General features: G+C 43.8%; 1 pseudogene; it reads left to right on the top strand.

Annotated features, from left to right (window-relative positions):
- The window catches only part of LOC115398871 (sodium/calcium exchanger 1-like), a 118493-nt pseudogene extending 100656 nt beyond the window's left edge, over window positions 1-17837 (top strand).
- Window positions 17838-20329: the final 2492 nt, after the last annotated feature.

Below are 20329 nucleotides of genomic sequence, written 5' to 3'. Positions count from 1 at the left end.
AGAATGCTAATGACCGATTATCAAATTCCTGTCAGCTGATCCCTGATTGATCGTGTCGACGGAGCGTGTTGGAAACAGAGACGAGATTTTTTTTTTTTTTTTGGAGAGGTTTTGACCTGGAAAGTTCGGTTAATAGATTCATTTCATGCATGAAGATGCAATTCAGCTTCGTTAAGCTGTCAGCTGTCTTCGCGAAGCTCTGCAGCGACTCTGAGGCCTGACAGATTGACTGCGTGCGTGTGTGCGTGCGTGCGTGCGTGCGTGCGTGCGTGCGTGCGTGTGTGTGTGTGAGAGAGAAGCAGGCAGGATGACAGGACCAGTAGAACATGAATATAAACATGAGCATGTCAGCATGATTTCTGACACACACACACACACACACACACACACACACACACACACACACACACACACACACACACACACACACACACACACACACACACACACACAATCAGGACGGTGAAAGACGGACGCCCGAGGAAAGAATTCATCATTTTGGGAGACGATCTTCTGACAACTTGGTCAGACTCGTCCTTTGCTGACGGACAGGATGGAGGAGATTTTGAGGATTACGGACCGTTCTTCAGAAGCTCGTCCGACACTTTGGCCGCCGCTTTTCGTGACAACCACAGCGTTTCGCCGGCGTGACTTAAATCGGCGCTAATGAGAGGCTCGTCGTCAGGGACGTTTGGAGAAACGTGAATGAATGACGGGCCGTCTTCCTCCACTGTCAGGATCTACATTCTGTCCATGATCTCGTATATATTTGTGTGTGTGTGTGTGTGTGTGTGTGTGTGTGTGTGTTTGTATTTGCCTTAAAATCATGCCAGGTAGTCCCCAGTGTGTGTATTTATTCTGTCGCTCTCCCCTGAGTGTGTCCCTCTCCTCTGATCTCAGTCCATCTGTGCGTCGGGCTCAGCCCTGCTGGCTGAGATGTATGCATCCTGACATAAATTATCCAGAGTGTCTGTAATGGAAAGTGATCGAAGGCTTGTTTTTGAGCTTCTCCTGGGTTTTCCTGCCCAGGAGCTTGTTTGGTCACATCAGTTTCAAACCTCCCTGTGAGCGTGTGTGTGTGTGTGTGTGTGTGTGTGTGTGTGTGTGTGTGTGTGTGTGTGTGTGTAGAGCCATACGTGTCTGTGTTCGCCGAGGCCGACAGCTGTATGAGTGACTGTTACAAGTTCCCTGGGCGCCGACCAGATCAGTTTAAAACAACACAGTCTTACACACACACACACACACACACACACACTCATGGACTCACACTTGGCTTGGCTAACAGCGTGTCTGGAGAGGACTGCAGTCTATCACCGGCTGCCTTGACCTATAAAAGCGGCGTTTGTTGGCGGCGATAGGTAAAAGACGAAGAAGCAGGCTCACAGGCAAACCGGAGAGAGAAGAGGCCAAATAAGGAGGAGAGCGCCGCTGCGATCCTGATTCTGATCCTGACTCACGATAAATGAACAAACTGTGAAGAACACGATATCTGTGATGACGGTGATCTCCGTCTTCCCGGACGTCACTTTAATTAGATTTAACCAGAGACCCTGGTGAGGATTAATCATGCAGATTAAGATGAAATGCTGAAATCAGAGCAGAAGTGGGTTTGAGCTGATAATCTGTAGCAGGCAGTGTCGCTAAATGGTTGATTAATGGGCCATTGATCTCCTCGTGGTCACCTTGTGAGCCCGGGGTTGGCCATTGATTCCCTGGAAGCAGCCACACATACAGCAGGGTTTACGAGTGGAAACGTCGGCTGTGGTGCTCAGACGAACTGAACGCTTCTATTAAGTCCCCTCCAAAGTGGGCTTTTTCTTCTGGGACTTGAAATGTGTGACATTTTTAACATTTGTTCGTTTTATTACAAAAACCGGTCATTCTGATTGATCACTGTCATTTTGCCATATTTGTTTTTGGGTGATTTTTATTTCACAGCTCTCAGTAAAGTGTTTTATATATATATACAGTAACCATCTTTTGTCCGGTCAGCATTTTTCCCCCCAGCTTTGTCTGACGTTTCAATTTATTTTGTGTTGTTATGCGAACCCCGGCCAGCCTCTTTTCAGAGGCTTCACATAATTGCCGCACTCAGAGAGTCGGATAAAGTGGATGTCGATGGTGTTTTGAGTGACAGGAGGTTGTAGAGGGATGAAGGAGATTTAGTGGAATAAAACAAGAAAGTGACAGAGAATAATCAATTATACAAAACCCATATCAGCAAAATGTGGCCAAGAATGAAAGGCTGACGGGGAGAGCGGAAAGGAATTACTCTGGGATATCCACTTTATCGGGATAATGCATACCTGAGCGTGGACGCAGAGGGAAACAGCGAGTCAAGTAAAATAGAGATATGGGGATGAAGTAGCTCAGCCATATACGCCAAATTGGACAAAAGTGACAGTGAAGAAAATAGGACGTGTTTCAGCTGCATGGATTCCTAAAAAGGACAACCACACACACTCAGATTCCACTTACAGAGACAAACCGCGAACACGTGTTTTTGTTTTGTGGAACTTAAACAGAAAAACCCAACTCATGGAAAATCAGTTATGAACCAAAAACCTTCTGTTCAGAGTAAAGAGTGATGGTCAGTCCACCGGTGTTCAGCCTGACAGCTGTGTCTCTTCTGACAAGATTAACCCAATGAATCACCACAAAATAACGGCAACAATTAGGCCGACACCACAGAACCCCGGCATCTTTTCAACAGAGTTCTGCTCCTGCAAAGACAGCAATGGCAAAAAGACATAATTGATTATCACTTTTTATGGCACAAACCGAGAGTTTGATTCTTAAATATGTTTTTCTTTAAAAAAAAAAAAAAAAAAAAAAATCTTTGAAACTATATAAAACAGTCCAAATATTGAAAAACTTGGAATAAATTGTGAACTGAAAATATGTATTCTTTTTTTTTTTGCATCTACTCTGAAAAAATGCTGGTTTTGAAGTTGAGGTTAAGAACTGAACCCCTTTCAGGGACATTAATGAATAACTGGTGAAGAAAACTCAAACTCAGAGCAAATTTTAATATCAATACCTAAATACTTTTCTCTCATTCAAGCCTAATATCAACTTGTGATGTGTTTGGATGCTGGAGATGTTCTCAATAATCCTTCAATCAGTCCGTCTGTCTTTCACCTGCGTGGAATGACTGGATGGATTTTCATGTCAAATGAGGAATTCTCAGCAAACACCTTCACCCAGGGAGGATAATAGGTTTAACAGCGTCTGTCTCATCAGATAAACTCTCTTTCAAAGCAGTATTTCCTGCACGGCAGTGAAGACACTGCTGTGTGGAACCTTTGGCAGGTTTGTGGTAAAAGTGCCTCTTAATCATCAGGTAATATCATCAGGAAGTGGCAGGACTGGGTTCAGTGGAGAGATTGAGGGATTTTTCTCAAGTCATCATTATCCCCAAAAGAGACGAGGTTCTGTCCCCAAGTGGTTTGAAACCTGTGATAAGAAGTAATGATGCTGTTTGGAAGGCAAAGCGTCACCAAACGCTGACGGCGGATGGTTTCTGAGCTGGATGACCTTCCTCTCTCCGCTGGGATTCAAACCCAAGTGCAAAATTTCTTCTGAGAAAGTGTCAGTTTGAGCTGCACACCGTCGTCCTGCGTGGTCGAGGGACTTTAAATGAGAATTAAATGTGAAAAAAATTACACTTATAGTTACATCGTGGCTTTAAAATTAAAAAAAAAAAAAAAAAACACTCCATGCAGCACTTCATGGTGCATGTTGGGTGATCCTTTAGTCACTTTCCCCAGCAGGGTCACAACACTCCGGCACGTGAGGGGCTTGTTACCGACGCCTCCACAGACAGGTACAAAGAAATGAAAGAGAAAGAGACACAAAGAGAAGAGCTGAGGAGGTGACAGAAGGGGACACATAAACAGAAATAAAGAGAAAGCGAGCCGGGAATGGCTCCATTCAGCCGTAACAGATGGCGAGCTGCTGACTGGAAAATGTGACACAGCTCAGGTCTTCTTTTATAATTCATAACCGAGTGTCTGTGCCTGCGCATTGTTCCAAACCGTCGCCGTGGACGAGGCCGCCGCTCCCCGCGCTGACCTTCTACCGGTCATTCATAGTTGATGATACATGATACATGTATATTTAATGACATTAAACCGGGGGCGCGACCTCCGAGCGGAGTATCGGCCGCGTTCGAGTACATTAATTATTGTGTTAATCCACGCTGATGTGCGTTAATCGTGGAACACAAAGTCTGGATGTGGTTCGTGACTTATGTTTAATGACTTTAATATCAAGGTGGCTTGTAAGTTTAATCTTACAAACGGAGGTGAAGACTAACAGCAGCGCTGCCTGGAACTCCTCAGAGGATAATCGAAGTGCACGTACTTCCCCGCTATAATTAAGTTTCAGTTATCTCTAAATGAGATATGTTCTTCTTTAACTTTCCACTTTAATTCCTGATATTGCAACACATGTATCTTCATTTTTCTGGCATATAAGTGACTTTAGTGTTTGTCATCTTCAGGTCAGGACTAAGGTCCTGTAAACATGGCCGTGTAAACGCAGAACTTTTCTGAAATGACAAACTTTCCTTTGAAGCCTTGTCGTGTAAATGGGGTCTAAATCCACCAGAACACTCGTGCACAACACATATGAGAGAAACGGGATGAACTGAGGACTGGACGTGTTGAATGTGACGTCTGTGAGCCGGATCACGGTGCCGGGGAGCAGAGTCACTGCAGCAGCAGCACATTCGCCGTCCGTGGCCTCATGTGGAGAAATGCTGAAAGATGTTGACTCCAAACAGACACAGAGCGCAGAAAAGTCTTTCAAAGGCGCATTTTCACTTTCAGACTTTTGTCATTTTTACAGAAAAGATTCAAAACAAAAAATGGATTTGAAGGAAAAACACAGCGAGACTCTGGAATGGCAGTGAAGCAACGGCAAGAATAATCACTAAAACATTCAGTTCTCTCTGAGTAAGACGTCAGATTGCTCCATTCATGTTTTCACTTGCCTGGAAGTTTTGAGGATGGATTTGTTGTTTCTTTGAAAACACAAAAGAAGCATTCACTTTGTCTGATCAACTTATTGTGTTTTTTACTGCTGTAAAATTGTCAAAAATGTGTAATCAATGAATGCTTCTGCTGATATTCCTAAACGCGAGGATCTTCTCCATTTCTCTTGTGGTTTGTTTTCATGAGATTTTCTTGTTCTACTCGTACAAGTATCAGTAGAAGCGTACTGATACTCAACACACATCTACCCTATAGCCCATAACTTCAAGGGATTCCAAGGATGGGAATATATTGGTCGATCCATGATTGAACCAGGTTGTTTTGTATGTTTAGCTGGACAAGAAGCATTTGCAAGTGGTGTCTGTTGCCCCTGAGCAGGGAGAGGAGGCGTCGTGCTGCAGCTTGAGTTTAGGGAGCAGACGGGGTTTTTTGTTCGGGTGTTTTAAATGCGTCACCTGCTTCGTGGATGTTAACGGAGTTAACGGCGCACAAAGGATGAATGACGGGGGTGAAATCAATAAGAGATGATGGCGCTCGCTGGGATTCACCCAGTCAGCGATTTCCATGCAGGCAGCAGGTAGCCTCATTTATCCATTCATTAGAGTCATTTAGAAATGGAGCACAGCAACAGCCAGCTACAGACTGTGGACTGCTAATGCGCTCGCTGTGTGCATTTGCATGAGTGTGCTTGGTTTACTGTCTTTCTGGGGTCCAAATCCTTTGCTTCTTTACTGTTGTGCGGTTGTGTTTCTGTGTTTTTAGTATGTTATGAGTTACTAGTTAGATGAGAGAACTGTAAAAATCATTAGACCTCCCAGTGCTGCACTGTTATTTTCTCAGAAAATTTAAAAGAAATAGAAATGTAGTGTTTCAGCCATTCCCTGATTTCATTGAGCACACACACTCGCACACTGAACCACACACACGAACAACAAAGCCTTGCAGCATGCGGGTGGCTTCAGGCCGAGTCCTCGGGCCACGACTGGACTGGGATTCTGGTGTCGTTCACGTACGTACACACACACACACACACACACACACACACAGGCGAACTCGGCTGTCAGTTACTGGGTCAGAAATCACTTCTTAGACATGCAAGGATCAAAAAGCGGCGTCGCCATCGACGCCTGGCCGCCACGGGCCAGTTCTCCCTGTGACAACTGTTCTCACGCCTCCTGCTTAAAACACAAAAGGTCAGAAGGTTCGCGAGGCCCTGCTGTCACTCTCAGTGTTCAGACTGAAAATCAAACTCTTCTGCTCTACAGGACGCTTCTCGCCTCCGGACGCCTGTACCCCCCCGGTACAATTTAAAACCGTAGAGTATCTTTAAAAAGACAGAAACGTTTGCATCAGTACCTAAATCCACAGATTTCCTCTGTGGACTGGTTGGTTTGTGATTAGAGTCTACAGGACATCAGGGATTCCTGCAAACGCTGCATCACTGACAACCTAATGAGCTTCTTAACAAAGTTTTAGAAAACAAAACCCTTTAACGGCGAGGAATCCCCCCGGCAGGACTCCTCTTTAACCTGTTCCCGTTGATCCCCGCAGGAGAAGACGACGACGATGAAGAGTGCGGCGAGGAGAAGCTGCCGTCCTGCTTCGACTACGTCATGCACTTCCTCACCGTCTTCTGGAAGGTGCTCTTCGCCTTCGTCCCGCCCACGGAGTACTGGAACGGCTGGGCCTGCTTCGTCGTCTCCATCTGCATGATCGGACTGCTCACCGCCATCATCGGTAGAGTGAACCCGGAACCCCATCCTGCTCGCTGCCTCTTACCGTTCCTCACCGCCGTTCTGTCGCTTCCTTCCAGGCGACCTGGCGTCTCATTTCGGCTGCACGGTGGGCCTGAAGGACTCCGTCACAGCAGTAGTATTTGTCGCTTTGGGAACTTCTGTACCAGGTGAGCCGACGTCTTTCCCAACATACTTTCTCCACATGTTCATGTACATACAGTATGTGCACTCATTGATCATTTCATGATTTTAATTATCCGACTCCCTTCAATAAAAGCACTTTCTCTTGTCTACGTTTGACATTTAGCTTCATAAAGTCATTATCAGCATAAAATACCCTCGAGTCCTTCAAATTAAGAATGGATTTGTGCTCGTCGACGATCCCCTTCAGGGTGTACACACTGACATTTTCACTCCTTTTTTACCTCAATCTTTTCATTCCCAGAAGCTTTTTGCCATTTCTATTCTCTGTGTGAACTGCAGAACAATTTTACTGGGAATTTAGTGAACTGACTTCTCCAAGTGGCTTATAAAAGACATTCAAACAGATCAGCAGTAGTTCTAATGGAAAATCGTTTAAAAGTGCAATTTGTGCTTTAAAAACTTGTAGCAAACTCGACAGTGTTCGGATACAACATCAACTTTTGCAAAGTTGGGAGTATTTTGAGGGTGATGTGATGCAAAATCACGTTTAGCTGGCATTCTCAGGTGAAAACATGAAACTTTAGTTGCGTGTTTTGGGGTCCTGTTTACATGACAGCAGTGCTCAAAGCCACTGAAAATGCAATTTTTTGGAAAACGGCTTCTAACAAACAGCTTCCAGAGTGCCACGATTTCCAGTCCAGGTTCTCCGAGGAATTGATCTTTTCCGTGGAAACCGGCATCGTTTTTAGAACGTTGTGGTGTAAACATGAAACTTTCCAGAAACAATTATAAGCCTAGATGAAGTTGTGTTTACTGTGTCTCATGGTGAATTTCAAAGCCTCCACCTCATCCACTCATCATCTCCTGTAATGGATATTTAATTACAGCGAATGGGGAAAACGTTCCACTTCTTTTGTTTTATTCCCTGAGTGTAAGTGCCGTAACACAAAGCAGCGGCGGCTGCAGACAGCGAACATGGATTATCCTCTGAGCGTGAAGAATGAGCGACTGCACCCGGCAGCTAAATATGTTTTAACCTTGGCACCCGGCTGCATCGCTCCCCACACACACACACGCACACACACACACACACACACACACACACACGGAGTCACGTCTCCGTGACTCTAGAGGGCATCGCCCTGACTTACACCACTGCAACCAGCCATAAAGCTCGTTGTCACCTTGAAAGTTAATGATTTGTGATGAGATTTTTTTTTTTTTTTTTTGACCCCACATTTCTGTCAAGACATCTTCGGTCTCTACATCATCACCACTACTTACACCACAGACACACATAAACACTCTATAAACGTCCAGCAGAAGCTATCAGAGTATCCGATTTGAAGTCTTGTACATATAACTGCGCAAACATGATTATTCCCTCGAGCAAACGCATATACCTGCAGCCTATTACAAGTTGAAATAGGCTTTACCTCTCTGGCAAACACACACACACACACACACACACACACACACTCTGCTCTCCTCCCCTCTGTGTTATTAGCATAGAGCTATTCGTCTTGTCAGGGTCAGCTGGTCTCTGTCCTCCCATTAAGGGAGCCTGGGGATAAAAAGCTATGTGTTGTGTATTATTTCACACATATACTGTACACACCGAGAGAATACGTCAACATTTAGTGTGTGCGGGCGCGGCGCACACAATGCACACGCTCTCCTACCATTACGGACAAACACTCAGAAACACACAGTGTGTAGAGTTACTGAATGTTAACAGTGGTTTAGCCTTTCTGGGACTTTCAGCCTTATTACCAGTGCTTCCCAATGCGCACACACATGCGCACACACACACACACACACACACACAGACAAAGATCTCTAGTTTCACTCCCATTACTGTTAGAAACCTCTCCTGTGCTGCGGTTCTGGTACGATTAACCTCGTTTATCACAGTCAGCAGAGCTAAAACACACATTCGCACCAAAGACGAGGGAGCAAGAAAACCACAGCTGCTGAGAGAGAATTTTAAGAAAACATTCTATTAAATGTGCTGGTGGTTTCGGGGAATCAGATAAACTCTCTGGGCCTTGTGTTGTGAGTTTATTTCTCCGCTGTATATTTAAAATAAACTATGTGTCATTTCATGTCGGCTTCAGAAACTCAATCGATACATTTCAGCTGTGAGCAATTTTTCCATGTACATCACTAGTACGAGGTAGATAATAATGTAGGAACCTGCTTTAAGTATAAGAAACATGAGGTGGACTCAGCACTAAGAGAGGACCTGAGATATTTCGGAGATGCTGCCAAGAAAGATTACAAACTAACATTATCCATCGAGTTATGTTGTGCAACAGCTGGAGGAGGCATTTTTTGGAAACTTTGCTGTGTTTTTCACCTGAAGGCATCAATAAATTTGGCTTTATGTTGAGATTGTAGTAATCATTCTTGTGAAAATATAGACATTTTCAACATACATACTGTGTCACTGAAGAGTCTTAACCAGGCCTGTAAATTTATATTTATTTCACAAGCTTATGTATCAAATCAAATCAAATCAAACTTTATTTGTAGAGCACTTTTTCATATTTATAAAAACAACGCAAAGTGCTGAACAGTAAAAACAGTCATAAAAACAAAAGAATAAAAACCGCACCATCAATAAATATACTCCACACACACACACACACACACACACACACACACACACACACACACACACACACACACACACACACACACACGTATCCTTTTCAAAGCCCATACATGCACATCAGTGGGTTTTATTTTAATTCTCATACATCTCTTCTAAATTTGACCTTAAGGCCTGATTTTTGACAGAATATCCCAAAAATCGAAGCCCCGTGTTTTTCGTGTGAGTGTCAAGACCACATCACTTCTCCTCAGTGTGTTTTTTCATGAAAGAGAAGAAGCTGCAGTTGGAAAACAGAGCAGAGAAGCTTGATTGACAGGGAGGAAGCGAAAAAGGGCAGAAAGCTCTCCGGGGAGGGATGCTCTCTCAGGAAAAAAAAAGCTGCAGACTGTAACCTGTTTCATACACACACACACACACACACACACACACACATGCATATACACACTCGCGGCTACAAAACATGCGAGCGCCCACACACTCTCCCACTCAGTCAGGCTCACAGGCACTCGGAGACCGATTGATGCGCAGACATGCAGCCTCTGCCAGCTGGTGGCGTCAGATTGGGCCCAGGTGGCGGCGTTCACTAACGCACACAAGGCTCGGCGTTCATGTGTGCGCCCCTCGCACGTGCTGAGGGTCGGCCCGCTTGGCTCTCAGGTCTGAGAGGAGGTTTCTGTTCGCTGGACTCCCGCTCGACCCTCATCCTCTTGCCCGCTGCCAATTCTTTGCTTCTTCCCGTTGTTTTTTTAAGCATGACGACACACATCGCCAACAAAGAGACGAAGGCCGGAAAATTAGCAGAGAAGAGAAGCGAGCGAGCGCGAACTGACCGTTCACCAGCAGCCCTTTGTTGGGATTTGGCCGGACGCCGCTGTCCGTTTCACCGCAGCCGTCTTTTCGTGTTGCCGTCCTTTGGCAGACATGGAACTGGGGGAAAATTTCTGGGACCAAGCAGCCAGCGCCAAGATTTGTTTGTCCCCCGCAAACCGAGGCTCAGCCTTGTAAATTATTGATCTTGGACCAAGTCCTGTCCGGACTGGCTGCCAGGAAAGACACACTGTAACAGGATTAAAGACTGCGGTTTCTAATTTAAGGTTTCCTGCCCGAAATGCCTGAAACAGGATTTGCACAGTGTTCTGTAATAATAATTGGAAGTGTTCGGCGTTCATCAAGAGTGTCCTTTTTTTAGCCACAGCGACTTTGTGTGACTTTTAAACGATTGCATGTTGAGGTCAGGACGTAAACGGCCTGCGTAAATCTGTTTATGCTCCTGACTGTGAAACTTAAGTCAAAAGCTTTGATTTCTAAGTAATGATATCATTATAAACTATTGTTTGAAATGGAAATGCGTTTTCTTGTTTTTGTTTCAGAAAAGTTTTGCATTTTTGGTTAAAAATATTAGGTAAACAGGGCCTGAATCCAGTGTTTCATACAAATCACAAAGAAAACATGAACCTAATTTTCAATTAAACCCACTTAAAAGAGCTTCAGTGTTTACAGCGTACTGTTCTCCGTGTGCAGACGCAGGTGGTGTAGTTGCATAAAAACAGCCCCCCATAGGCTAACAGGAACGGGTGTTAATCAAACTGGGCCTGATGGGGGCGCTACAGAATAAGCAGGGAGACATTTTATGCTTCTTCCTTGACAAACCGTTTTACATCTCTATCTTAAAATCGTGAGTATGTCCATATGTAATAAACATGGGAAATGTGTGGCTCCAGGGGACCACAGATGTCCCTGACTGGTCTGGTTGAGGCTAATGAGAAAATATGAATCAAATGAAAATCGAAATGTTAATGATGCATGAAAAAAATGCTGCTTTGCTCCTGTGGGCGAGAAAAGCAACTGTGTTGGCTGGCAAGGCTTTAAAAGAAACCAAACTGTTACACCCTCGAGAATGTCTGTTCATACTAATAAAAGATGATATTTCTGAGGATTTAAGTCCTTCATTAGTGAAATCAGAGCAGACCTCATGTTTAAAAGCATGCAGGTAAAACAACGAAGGAGCGGTTGATTATCAACACCATGCAACACGCAGCTTTTGTTTTCCCCTTTCTGCTCTCCTCAGCTGTCCCAGTGTTTCAGTCAGATTCCCAACAGCACCAGGGAATTCCTGTGCATCTCACATGTACATTAACTCTTACTCAGAATGGCCTAAAGTTGTTTCAGGTCTCTGACTTCACATTGGTAAGGCTAGATTTTGAATATAACTGAGTCCTATTCTGCCTCTGTTGTGTGTGTGTTATGTTAAATAAGTGGCCAGAATATTACACACACCTCTGCAGACTGCATCTTCAGTCATCAGGGAGTTCAAACACAGTTTAGATCTGAAGCCACATACAGTCCTTTTTCATCCTGAAAGGCCCAGACCAGAAAAATAGTGATTTAATAACCTTTAGATTTAAACTTTGAAGTTTTTCTTTGTTGTGGTGCAGAGTGTATGCCGTGAAAAAATTCTGTATTTTTGCAAGAGCTAAAGAATTACTACCAAAAATGACTACATTTTCAACATGAAGCCAATTTTAATGGCACCCTCTCGTGCAATGTGCTTTAAATCGATGGTTATTTGACATGCACGCCAACATTTACTGCAGTGCATGTAAAAAAAGAGTTGTTGTATTAATCTCCTCAACAGGAGCAGTGTCGCTCAGCCTGCAGGTCACACAGGAGGAATCGACTTTTATCTAAACAATCATGCTGAAACTGAAATCCATAATTCTTGAACCAAACTGCACACTTGACTGCATCTTTAGTCTTTTGTGTCTTAATGTTATTTTAACTGAACTTAAGTGTGTTATTTACCTTCATACTATATATGAGTGTTGCTGTGTGTTTATTTATGCCTTTGAAATGACTAATCTTGAATATAAATCATCTTATTTTGATGCATGGCACAAATCTCACCCTGACTTTGTATTTTCTTTTCTTTTTTCTGTCCCATCCAGATACATTTGCCAGTAAAGTAGCTGCTATCCAGGATCAGTATGCAGACGCCTCCATTGGGAACGTGACGGGCTCCAACGCCGTCAACGTGTTCCTGGGCATCGGGGTGAGTCGCTGGAATTACAGTTTGAGTGATTGATGTGAGAAATGCCGGGGTGCCTGTCGTCTTGCTGCAGTGGGTACACTTAGCTTTTGTTTGAAATATTTGACGGCGTGCTGGGAGCGCGTTTGTTGCTCTCGACAAGCGGCGTGGCCCCTCACCGTTCTGCTGCTGCTCCCCAGGTGGCGTGGTCCATCGCCGCCATCTACCACAACAGCAAGGGGGACGAGTTCAGGGTGGACCCGGGCCGGCTGGCGTTCTCCGTCACGCTCTTCACCATCTTTGCCTTCATCTGCGTCGCCACGCTGATGTATCGGCGGCGGCCGGAGATCGGCGGCGAGCTGGGCGGGCCCCGGACTGCCAAGGCCCTGACCACCATGCTGTTCGTCAGCCTGTGGCTCCTCTACATCCTCTTCTCCTCGCTGGAGGCTTACTGCCACATCCAGGGCTTCTAAGACGGTGGGAAACAACAGCAACAGCGTCAAAGTAGAGTGGGACAGAGGAGCGTGGAGGGAGAAAGCCAGGGGGAGGTGGATGAATGGATGGATTAGGAAGTGAAGGCTGTCTCATTGATCTATCACTCTCTCCCTTTTTGCAATAGACTGAATGACAGATGAATGAAAAGATGTACAGATGAAGAACTGCAGAAGGATGCATTAATAAATCTAGAGCAGGACGGAAGGAGGTGCGGACGCTGGACGGACAACGATAAATGTGGGAATCCGAAAAGAGAAAAGGAAGAAACAAAAGGAAAGCATTGTCTGTGTCGCTCTACAAATCCGAAACCAATCAAGCCGTCTTAACCTCTCTCATGTTTCAAAATACACAAAAACCAATCATAACAGAGAAACACAACGTGTCCGAGCTCGTTCAAGCAATCCAAGCAGGAGGATGAATAAAGAAGACCGGCGAGCGGTCTGAGCTGCTACCCGGGACGCGCCGCTTCAACAACAATCACGTTACCGTTTCTTCTGTGTCCGGGCATGAGCGAGACGGAAACAGACCAAATCACTGCATCTCAGTATGTTACCTGCATGACCGGACCATGCTGAAACCAGAAGAAACCGGATACATTGCCACAACCGTTTGACAAACTGTGTGTGTGCTGGTGTGTGACGGTGTGTTCATGTCGCTTGTGTGTTGTGGGAAGATGGTTAAGTACTGTGAAGAAAAAAAAAAACAAACAAACAAAACAAAAAAAAAAAACGCCTCTCGTTTTTTGCTGTGTGAGATGAAATGTGCTTCGGTGTTGGAAGCCTCTCCGACTCTCCCGGCCTGTAGAAATGCTGAGTGGGACTCTTTCATGGGAGGACGCGCAATCAGCGAGGCAAAGTGTTTTCATCACCACTGAGGGTAGAAACTGTAAATACAAAGAGCTGAACGTGCATTCTGGCTCCACTATTTTCCTTCTGAATGTCTTAGTTACGCCATGCGCTCCTGAACGGGCCCTCTTTCTGTTGCTTCAAACTGTAGATGTAAATGATTTAAGGTCTAATTTGAATTCGAGGAAGGGTTAGTGTGCTTTTACCTTTAATAAGGCCGCGTCTGAGAAGACCGACAGGCCACTCTACTGTTAAAAACTGTTTGCGACGCTATTACCATTGCATAAATATCTAGGTTACTCTTCTGTGTTTGTTCTTTTCTGATCGTGGGTCTCAGTTTGGGCGTCATCCTCCGTGAAGCCTGTAAGCCGTCTCTTCACTTGTTCCTGTGATCATCCGTCTCTCCTCGACTTAACAGCTTCGCTCCAGATCCCTGTGTGTCTTAAGCACCTCCCCCTGGCTGGTCAGCGGACCAATCAAAATCCTCAAGGGCTTTGTAAGAAACAACCACTAATCCCTAACCCTGACCCTCGATTCATGACTCTCGGGTAGATTGGTCTTTAGGGGGATGTTTAACAGGGGTTTATATCACTTCACACGTCGGCTTTGCTTTACTGTGGCATCAGCGGATGTGAAAAAGCAGCTACACCTCTTCGTCATCAGGCCAGTATCTGTAATTACATCCAAAAATAAGTGACCTGCTGATCCGAAGTGCGCGGTCCAGCCAGGCTGCGACCTTTTTTTCCCCCCTAACTAATTACGACGACTTCTTCAAAGTGTGCAGTCAGCTCGATCCAGAAACAGAACGTCCACGCTGTGTCCTCTCGGCTCACTCTCACGCCTGAAACCACGAGCCTCCGCGCAGCATCGCCACGGCTCTAACCCAAAAAGAATCAGTTCCAGCAACCACAATCATTCAGTTTCGGTAATATGTTTCATTTTAGCATTCGAATAGGTGTGTAGAAACATGTCCCAAACGCAAAACAATGTTTAGAACAGTACTTCTGATCAATTAACAGTCGCTTTTTTGTTTCCTGGTCCACAGTCGGTGTTTCTTTTAAATTTAATGTAATTATATTGAACCATAAAGTGGCTCTACGGCTGGTGAGAGTCTGGAAATGATTAAATCACTCAGAACTCATTAGATGCTGTTCATCCTTTTGATTAAAAGCATGAACGACACAAATGGCGAAATATCTGATCTCATATTTCGTTTCATTTGGTTTTTCGGCAACATAACATGTCCGTGCTTTGATCTTGAAATTCACCACGAGCAGGCAGGAGACGGGCTCCATTAAAATTATCTGTCAACACTTTGAAACAGAGGTGTTGAAAACGGCTCCCGGCGGGCCGCGCTGATTCGGTTTGGACGTCTCCCAGCTTCAACACACCTGAGTCCGAGGAAAGTGTCATAATCGCGCTCGGCAGGAAGCCGGATGGGAAGCCCGTCGTCCCGGTCTGGTGTTTAGGAACAGAGAGAGGTTGAAAACATGAAGCGTGGCCCTCGTGGACCAGGGCTGAACTGAAGGCTGTAAAACACTACATGTGCTGTCTGCTAATAATTTGATCCGAAAACATGTTTCTTCCTCAATAAACAGTCACTTGATCCTCATCGCAAAAACTGACATTATCAGACAGCAGCTGTCTGGAAACTTCTTTCATGATTCAGTATTACAAAAACAATATTATTAAAAAAAGACACATTTCTCTGAGTGTTATCAGCCCTCTAAATGGCCGTTATCAACTGTATTGAAAGACGAAAAGAAAACTATGGGCTGTTGGACCCGTTGTGTTTCCTCGTGTAAAGATTATTCAACATGTCGAGACAATTTGATGTTGGAAACGTCTTTAAATGGGACTTGATCAGTGTTCCCCAACCTCCCCACTACACAGACCTTCCCACTAGACACACTACCTCACACTTCACCGTAAGCTGCCCTCATGGTTCTTTTAGCCGTTCCAGTTCCCAGTGGACCGAACCTGTTGGCCCAACGCTGGGAGGTGAAAACAGCTGATAATCGGCCATTTAAATGGATGATAATGTTTCAACTGACAAAAATGAAGCCTTTTTTTTTTTCTTTTTAATGTGTAAAGTGTAAATCCTTTCAGAGGTTTAGACTTCAGACTGTTAACTACTTTACTCATTCAGATAAACCTAGCCAGGTAGTTTCTGTAGTCCATTATTTGTCGAATGGCTCTTACTGTAAGCAACTAAATTGGTCAGATTTGTTTTTTTTAAATGTATGAACTAATCCTTTAAATGTCATCTGTGAACTGAGATCTAGGCTAGATGTAATCCATTTTAGACTTGGCAAGTATTCTGTCAAGACAGCTCTTAACCCCTGTGAGAGCGCCGAGCCGCGCAGAGCCCCAGATTGGTTGAGTTCGGCAAATCCAGCGCATGAGGAGGAATCACTTCAAACTTCACTGGAGTCTTTCATTCAGTCTGATTCTCCGGTGGATATTTGGCTACGTGACGCTACAGAGAGGTTCAGTAACTCGATATGCAACTGAGATTAATGCCTCACTGCTCTTAACTCTCGGTTTTAAAAGAGCTTTGGCGATTATACGTTGGTTTAAAACGTGATGAGCTGCAGCACGACTTGCATTTGCCAAACTCAGCACAACGTGAGGTTCTCCCCTGGAGCCGCTGTTCTCGTGTGAAGGCCTTGGAGTGGCAGTTTACCCCTGTTTTGCCAAAGGGAAATCTTTCTATCATAAAGTTAATATTTGCAGTCCAAACTGTAAAGGGTTTTCTAACCAATGGATATTTCTTAAAATGCCAAATATTCATATTTCATTAACAATCTGAAGAAGGAAAAAAAAAGATATTTAAAAAAAAAAAAGCCTTGATGTTGTTTTAACCTAACCTGAATCTTTCTATTTAAATTTGTATGTATTTGTCTCTTCACTGGCATGGAGCTGAAGGTTTGTACACTGTAAAGAAAAACAAAGCGAAAACAAAAAACTTGCTAGCTTGCGCAAAAAAAAAAAAAAATGTCAGTGCGCAGGAATGAAATGCTTGCAGTAAAGTAGTAGTTTGCATCAAAACTAATTTGTTGCACAATATTTTCCAGAAGCTATATTGATTTGCGCTGCACCGCCTCCCCCAGCGTGTCGACTGCGACCCGAAGCTCGTCTGACGCGACGCTGAGGTCAGATTAAGTAGAAGGGAAGCTAAACAACCAGCGCTGCCAGGTGAACAATAAATTATATCATATCCGTATAATAATCTGGCCTGCTGTATGATGTGTGATCAATAATCCCAGATGATTTGACGGTTTCTTAATCCAATGCGACATATTTGTAATTGACTGTGATTGGCTGGAGCATGAGATATGAGCACATTTGAAATGAGTGGTGACTTGTAACAATCAGACAGTTTTCATTTGAAATTGTTTTTTTAAATGTATTATTGCAAAATCTCTCACACATGCATGTCAATTAATCAATTGTTGGTGAAATAACTATATTTCCAATGAGTTCTCCCAGTCCTACCCTCATTCCTCACATAGACTGACTATAATTTGATTGTAGCACAATTTTAGACTTGATATGATAATTTCCCCCTGAAAAAAAAAACTAGTGTTCCACCTGGCAACGCTGGCTCTCTTTCTTAAGCAACTCGCAAAAACCCGCAATAGCATTTAACTTTTAACTTCCTGCTTTGGTTTGGACTTCAGAGGTTAGCAAATTCACTGCTGTACATAGATGTGACGAGCAGGAGGAGTGAGCTGTAGATTACAGTCGTCTGGGTTCCTTTTATTCGTTGCTGGTGGGGGCTGAAGAACAAGCGGGCAGCGTTTTAAATGAAGGAGAAGCATTGCACTGGTTTTTGTCGCTTATGTGGAACGGCTACCAAGTTGTTTCATGAGACTTGCTTCTGATGTAAACAACAGTTGTTTTGTTTTTGTTTTTTGACTGATTTACACAATAATAATGATGTACCTGATGTAAAAAGAGAAGAAAAAACAAACAGTGGTGTTAATCAGTTGTGAATCATTGACGATGTTGCTTCTAGTGCAAAAGGTGGAGGATGTTTCCTTTAATTCCTGTTGCCTCGTTCGCTCCTTGACTGACTGTCCGTCCGACAGAGCGAGGAATAAACAAACGCAACGCCAGACAGACAAACAAGAGGCGCGAAAAGGAAGGGACAGAAACACCCCCGCCGGTACGAGCCGGGCGGTGTCACGCCGAGGAAAGACACGATAACCAGAGCTACTCTCTACCCTTAAAGTCACGCTTAATGAGTACGAAGGATGTTGGTGGAGAGAAGAAGGAGGAAAAGAAAAAAATGACAAAAAAAAACATGAAGTTACAGCCATACATTGATTTCTGGGTCAGTGAGACAGAAATGGACTCCTCCTGCCCAGCATGTGTATTGTTCTGGTGTCTTATCTGTCCCTCTGTGTCTCTCTTCACCCTCTCTCTCTGTCTTTCTTTCTCCGTCTCTCTGCTGCCAAAGTAACCAAAGCGAGCAGCGATCCCTTTTCTTATGTATCCCTCTCCCCGTTTCTCCCCCCACCCCCCTTTCCGTCTCCCTATGCCATGTTTTCCATACTTTGGGAATGTCAATGTGCTACTTGTTGACACTGTGCATGAATGATAACATGTCTGTATATAGTTCTAGAGAATCGTATCCCATTCCCCTGGTGTTGACTAAAGAAATGGTCTGAATGTTGTACAGATTCAGGTTTTCAGTTCACATGTTCGGTTACGTTCTCTGTAACGTTGGTAGAGCTTAACAACGCTTTGTTTTGTTTTGTTTTGTTTTTCTTAATTTAAACAGAGATGCAACCTCTTTAGTTTCGGAGTAACTTGCACTTTTTTTTTTCTTTTACTTTTGGTTTTAAAAAAGGCAATATCTGCTGTTATTGAATGAGAGCTGAGATCCTACAGGAGTTATGTATCTTAAATAAACTATATGGGAGTTGCATGGGTTATTTGTACAAAATAATAAGACACTGCTTGCTACTTCTAAATACCGTGGCTGTATTCTCTGACAGAGGATGAAAGAATACTGTATGTACATCTAAAGGTTATTTTGTCATTAAAGATATAATAGTAATATCGTGTATATACTGTACAGTGTTATAGGTGAGGTGGACTATATGGCCATCACGCTAACCATAGAGAATTAATTCTACATATTTATTTAAAGGAAAAAACACTCACTACACTCAAGAATGACATATATTGCCTTTTTGGAGAAGTTTGCTTGAAGCTTGTTTCTCTGTCCCAGCATTGCTCGTTTCTTCTTCTCGTCCATTGACTTTCTCCTCCCCCCCTCCCCTCCTCCACTCCAGTCACTCGTCCGGTTCTGTTATTCAGTCGGGGTGTTTGGAACGGGCGCCTGTCAGTGTTTTCCCACCTGTATTCCGACTGGCCGCCTGTCTGTCCGCCTGGCGTACGTCAGCGTCGCCACGCCGGCTCGTGATCACCTGTGTTTCATCCCTCAGAAGTTACGCACAATATTTCTCCTCCCCGTGTCGCCATCTGTCCGACTTTCTCTGGAAGGATCATTTCTCTGTATTGAAGTCGCCATCTGTCTCATTCAGAACCGTCTGTCATTTTCCTCGGTTGTTAAATCCCTCGCTTCTCATCTTTTTTTTTTCTTAATCCGTCCTTTTCTCCAACACATCTTTGTCCATGTCTCTTCTCTTTTTTTTTCCCCGCCCTCCAGCCTTTCTTTCCCTCTCTATCCTTTAGGGTTTGGTCGGGAAGTTCATGTTTGTTAGTTTGATTTGGTGTGTTTTTTAATGGAACAATAACCGTAACAGCTAAAATGTTTGTAACAATGAAGACTTGTTTTTTTGATTTGATTTTTTTTTTTTAGCTGCTGTTCCTCTGTGTGTGTGCGTGTGTTTATTAATTTTCTTTTACTTTCTAATTAATTTTTGTTGAACACCAATTGATAGGAGGAACGTTGTCGTACGTGTGTTGCCACTAACTGTGACTGCTCTCCATGGTACATGGTACTTCTGATAAAACCAGTAAAATAAAGTTTGGGATACCCTGTTTCAGAGACCTCTGCGTCCACTGGCTTTCTTTCGTGTGCGTACATGTGTGTGATCAGAACATTTTTTCCGGTCCTCTTCAACATGATCCCCTCTAAATCTGAAAATAAGTTAACATAATCTTTTTCTTTTGATATTTCCTAAAATCAAAACGTATCAGTTAACTGTGCAGTCCCAAACCCAGAAATGTTGTTTTTGTGTGTCTAATGTACAACTAGTAGTCCTCACTTAGTCTTTTTGCCTGGTCCTCATTAAATAATATACAAGGCATAGCAAATTTATTTATTTATAAATCACCATTTAGTCATAAGGCATTTCTTGGTACTTTACAAATAAATCAAGGAAATACACTAAGTCAAAGCCATTAAGGGTCTTCGTCTTCAGCAATTAGGATTATAAAATATATTCAAACATAAGGATTAAAAACAGCATTAAAATAAGAAGAAATAATGT

The sequence above is a fragment of the Salarias fasciatus genome, chromosome 13, assembly GCF_902148845.1.
Source record: "Salarias fasciatus chromosome 13, fSalaFa1.1, whole genome shotgun sequence".
Lineage (NCBI taxonomy): Eukaryota > Metazoa > Chordata > Actinopteri > Blenniiformes > Blenniidae > Salarias > Salarias fasciatus.
The sequence above is the reverse complement of the archived record's forward strand: the minus strand, read 5'-3'. Positions and strand labels throughout refer to the sequence as shown.